Source organism: Ciconia boyciana, chromosome 1, assembly GCF_034638445.1.
Source record: "Ciconia boyciana chromosome 1, ASM3463844v1, whole genome shotgun sequence".
In the NCBI taxonomy this organism is placed as follows: Eukaryota; Metazoa; Chordata; class Aves; order Ciconiiformes; family Ciconiidae; genus Ciconia; species Ciconia boyciana.
The window spans coordinates 117,382,833-117,388,348 of NC_132934.1; positions in this window are offsets into that span (position 1 = coordinate 117,382,833).

Below are 5,516 nucleotides of genomic sequence, written 5' to 3' on the forward strand. Positions count from 1 at the left end.
CTGTCGTTATCTCAACCCACGAGTTTTCTCCCTTTTACTCTTCTGATTCTCTCCCCCATCCCACCATGGGGGGAGTGAGCGAGCGGCTGGGTGGGGCTCAGTTTCCGACTGGGGTTAAACCACGAGGCCATGAGTCTTCAGTTATTGTCCTTCCTAAAATACCCAATGTGAAGATCATATATAAATTTAATTAGGGCTTATGGGTATAAATTTTATTAGGGCTTTAATTAGGGCTTATAAATTTAATTAGGGCTTAATCAGCTTTAAAACTCAGTGTGGGGAGGGGCGATGAAACAGAAGTTTTCTGTCATGGGATTGTTAGTTGAAGGGAAACCAGCATCTGGTAGTGATTTTGCATATTGGGTCACACATGCTGTGATTTTCCCATGACTTCTGCTTTTGGAATGGGTTTTGTTATTAGGATTTTTTTTTGTGTATATTATTTCAGAATCACATGCTTGATGTTGAAACCTGGGTAAGAATGTACAGATAAATACATAGTCAGTAGAGAACCCCTTTGGTGGTAAATCTTTATGGGATATTGGGTCATTTTTGTATGGATGCTTTACTGAATTATAATTGTGCAGTGCCATTAGCTCTTGACTGTACTTTGTACTGAAGTACTTGGCATATTTGTAAGTGTTATGTACTGCTGTTTGACATTGGGACTTTATTTCAAAGAAAATAATTGAAGATGCAGGATGGTAGAATTATTTCTCACCTTACTAGGAATTTCAATGTCTCTTGGGTAGGGGGAAGCAGAGGAGATCTGCAGGGGAGGATTTGCGGTAGATGGCTATGTTCTGTGCTTCCTATCAATACAAGGTTTTTTTGAATGCGTGCCAGTGATGATTTTCACTTACGATGAAATTCATAGGTACAGTAGTACCTGGTAATGGATAATTTGATGTAAATGAAGAAATGTAGTTAAGTCTTGGGGCATATATGCCTTTCTTAGGGATTGATGACTTTAATGATCTACCTTTACTCAGTGCTGGTGAGGCCACACCTGGAGTGCTGTGTCCAGTTCTGAGCTCCCCAGTACAAGAGAGACATGGACACACTGGAGAGAGTCCAACAAAGGGCCACAAAGATGATGAAGGGACTGGAGCATCTCTCCTGTGAGGAAGGGCTGAGGGAGCTGGGACTGTTCAGTCTGGAGAAGAGAAGGCTCAGGGGGATCTCATCAGTGTATGTAAATGCCTGAAAGGAACGTGTAAAGAGGACAGAGCCAGGCTCTGTTCAGTGGTGCCCAGTGGCAGGACCAGAGGCAATGGGCAGAGACTGAAACACAGGATGCTCCATCTGAACATCAGGAAACACTTTTTCTCTGTGAGGGCAACCAAGCACTGGCACAGGTTGCCCAGGGAGGTTGTGGAGTCTCCATCCCTGGAGATACTCAAAAGCCGTCTGGACACGGTCCTGGGCAGCCTGCTCTGGGTGGCCCTGCTTGAGCAGGGGGGTTGGACCAGATGCTCTCCAGAGGTGCCTTCCAACCTCAACCCTTCTGTGATTCTCTCTTTTTGGACAGTACTGCAAAACATTTAAGATAGGAACTAAGCCACTCTTTATTCTGTTCTTCTTTTCAGATGCTCTGTCAAGGCCCCATTAAAAGTATAATTGCAGCAAACTTCAAACCATGACGTAGTTGATAAACAGCCCCATGAAAATAATCAGTCTCAGTGCTAAGCAGTTAAACTTAAGCTAGAGGAATACCAGACTTGGCATAGTCCTCCTGACAATCACAGTTTATTAGGGTTGAAGGTAGGCCTGGAAAATTTCTGACAGGTAGGCTTGTGGCACTGAGAGAGATCATTTGGTAAATTTTTAAGGGAAAATATCCTCTTGTTGCAGGTTGATAGTCATCAGAATAAAATGAAAATTCTGTGACACTTAACTTGCATTTCTTAACGGTCCACCTATCCCTTCCCCAAATTTCCCTATCTGTAGCACCCAACTAAGAAGTGCAGTGATATGCTTTAAGAATCCCAAGGCATCAGAAGTGTCACTTTTTGACAAATGGATTATTGGCCATTGCTATCTGTGACAGATAATCCAACTTTCAAAGACTTGCTTAAGTGATTGATCACTTGACCGTTTTAAGTCAATTTCTAGAAATGCGAGCAAGATTGCCTGCAAGTTTTCTAGCAAGAGATCTTTTCCTAGACCATCAACCCTTTACCTACTCCAGCCATTTGGATTATAGAACTGGGGATACATGTGCAGAAGAAAACATAGTTGTCTTTGTAGAGCTTCTTCCCCTTGACATTGCCTGCATGTCTGATACTGCAGCTAGCTCGCAAGTGAATTTTACACACATCTCGATGAGGAAGGCTTTCCAATTACATTAGAGTAGTGGCGGCCTTAGTAAATTCTTGTTTTCATCACAGATGATAATTCCTAGGTATCTTCTTTCCCACTGAGGGCAAAAAAAACCCCAGCCCTTAAAACTGTCACTGTAGTCCAGCTAACATCCTATTTTAAAAAGCAACATGACATTGTGGGCACTCAGGACAAATTATTTTATTTAGCTGCTTGGAAAATATTTTGGCAAACTTTACACTAGAAAAATCTGTGTTGTCAAAGTAACTTGATCTCACAACAGAATCCAAAAGATCTTGAAATCACTGAACAGCAGCTGTTGTCTTGTTTTCTTTACACAGGAAACAACTGTAATACCAAGAAATCCTATTTTTAATATAGATAGCTACAGACTGGGGTAATTTATTCAGCGATGTTGAATTGATGGTGCCAAAATTACCATCTAAGCATCTGTTAGTAAGTGCAAAATTATTTTAATTAGTGGAAGCTACCACCATATAAGCAACACATGATCTAGTTAATCTGACAGGCAATAGCATAGAATCAAAGAAACTTCCGCTTGACCATATACCAACGTTTTGTCATGGAGACACCAAACTTGAAAAATCCTATACTTTCAACTAGTTTTCTTTTTTGTGCAGTTTCGGGCAGTCCGGAAATAATCTCGTAATTAGTACCAAATCCAATTCTGTTGCCTTGCTGATGCCTTTTTCCTAAGACAGCAAAGGCAAAGCATATGCAAAAAGAAAATGGTGTCAGTGGCAGCTTTGCTTAGCTTCCAGTAACTATATTCCCTTTCCTTCATTGAGTGTCATTTATTTACTAAACCTGCCAGGTATTGCTATCCAACCACATGAAAAGTAAGGTTTTTTCCCTGGCACACCTTTCTAGAAGGAGTGTCGGTACCCAATGCTTTGAACTCCCTCTGCTGGTCTCGTAACAGCAAATTAAAAATCCTCACCCAAGAGTGAAGATGGGAGAAGGACAAGGGCAATATTCAAACAGCCTTGTAAAAGGTTGGGGTTTTTTTTCCAGATTCATTAAACAGTCTCTTAAAAGGAAACTGATTTCAAATTAAATTATCCAAACTATTTAGCCAGTAATTTTCTGCCACAATGACCTTATCTTTAGATCCTTGCCCATAATCCATATGTATATTTGTAACTGACCGGCTGTGTAGTAATGCAAAGCTGTTGATTTAAAGTACACCAGAATACTGTTTGGTTGGGTGGGTGGGGTTTTTAAATTTTTTTAGTCTCTCCTCTATTTTCAAATGAGATTCAAGGTCAGTGTATAAATTCATAATTTTGTTTAAAAGCACTTCTTTTTAGCTAACGACTTCTGAAAGAAACCTGTACTTTATGTATGGCAATTGTCCCTGTGCTCTGCACGTAAGTGTCATAAGTATCAACAACCAAAAGATGATGATTATTCTATAATACCAAATGGAGAGAAGGCCACAGCTGCTTGTCAGCTATTTGAACATCATGTGGCTGCTTAGGCACGTGTTGCCAGTTTGTATACTGACTCATAAGGCTTTTGACTCATTAAGGGATTCTCCGGCATTGTTTCTCTGAGGATATCGACCGAGGACTCTGATATTAACTCTTCTTGAAATAAATGTCCCAAATCCATTCCCTCTAGCACAGAATCCCTGAGTCTTGCACATTTAAACTAGGTTAGACTGATATATGTGTATATCCATATTAGCTGATACTTATAAACACTTCTCAGCCCTTTTGTGTCAGCATTGTCATTTCCTTCGGTTTGAGGCGGGGCGGTGTCTGATTAGCACTTCTACAGAAATGCCAGGGTAGCACGTTCTAGTAACACAGTAAAGCTTCAGAAAAAGGTCCCTTTCCAAAAAAGCTTTCAGGTATTGTTTGTGAAATTGTAACCACATGTAACCAAAATGATTCGTTTGTTCTTTTGTAACTAAGCAACATAGAGATAGGAGCAGGTTAGACAATGCTTTAATATTGTGTTTGTACACCTATGGCTATGGATATGCTACTATGCCCAAAGACAATTGGACAAGGAGTAGTACGGACATGCTGCTATGTTCCCAGTACAGCCCCAGCCCATCTTGACAACGAGTCGAGGGTGGTTAGAATAATTGGTTTGTGTTAAGGGTGCCAAATCATTGTTAGGGACCATGCACCATGAAGAAGGGCAGCAAGTTACATAAGCAAGGTGGGATTGCACGTGTCCAGAAGAAGGAGTCAACTAAAGGACACACCTGTACGGCCACCAAGGACCACCAGAGACCCCCACAGAAGCCCCTCGGAGCTCAAGGATGCATGCGCAATGACCACGCAAATGTGATAATTAGTTCCAGGAAATAGAATTAATATGCATGATCATTCCGGTAAATTTGATGCATATGTATGTAACTGGACAATATAAGTTTCGGCTGATGTAACCTGCGGTATGCACGCTAGGTGGAACGATACCCCGTGCATCCGGCGCCGTAATAAAGAATGCCTGCTTCTTAATACTACATTGGTGTTAAGGAGTTTGATTCCCGATTTCAGTGACAAAATGATTGGCAGTGTGCCACAAGGTGTATGACAAAGGAAACAAAATTCCTGTATTCTTTAATAACAGGTTTCATGTGTGTAGTTCACTGCTAGCTTTGCCAGTTTCTGTCGTCTTTTTTTTTTCCCTTCTCCAGCTGCTCTGTCTCGGGACTCCCCTCCTGCCAGGCCGCTGGAGCCCAGCCCAGGGCTCTGGGGTCTCTGCCCAGGCTGAGGGATGTGGCTACTGCTCTCCTGTTTGCAGGTTCAACCAGTAGCGAAGCTGAGCACGTGTCCCGGGGCACACACACAGGGGACACTGACATGGCTGGTGACGCAGACTGCCACAGACAAGGTAAATGTCTACAGACCTACAAATAGGAGACCTACAAATAGGACTCATGTAAAGCACAGCCAGCCAAGTCCTTTTCCTCCTCTTCTGCTGGTAGAGATAGAATTCATTGATCCCCCCAAGTACCAGCACAGCCCCTCCACCTTTCTGGTATACCCCTGCCCTGGTCCCAGGCCCTCTTACCTGCTTCGTGGTCCCCTGCTCCCTGGCTAGTCCAGCTTGGTGTTCACTAGCAAACACATGCACTCACAGACTTGTCCCACTGGCACTCCACGTTTGCAAGTTCCCCTGGATACCAGCACCAACCCTTGCCCGCTTGCTTGCTG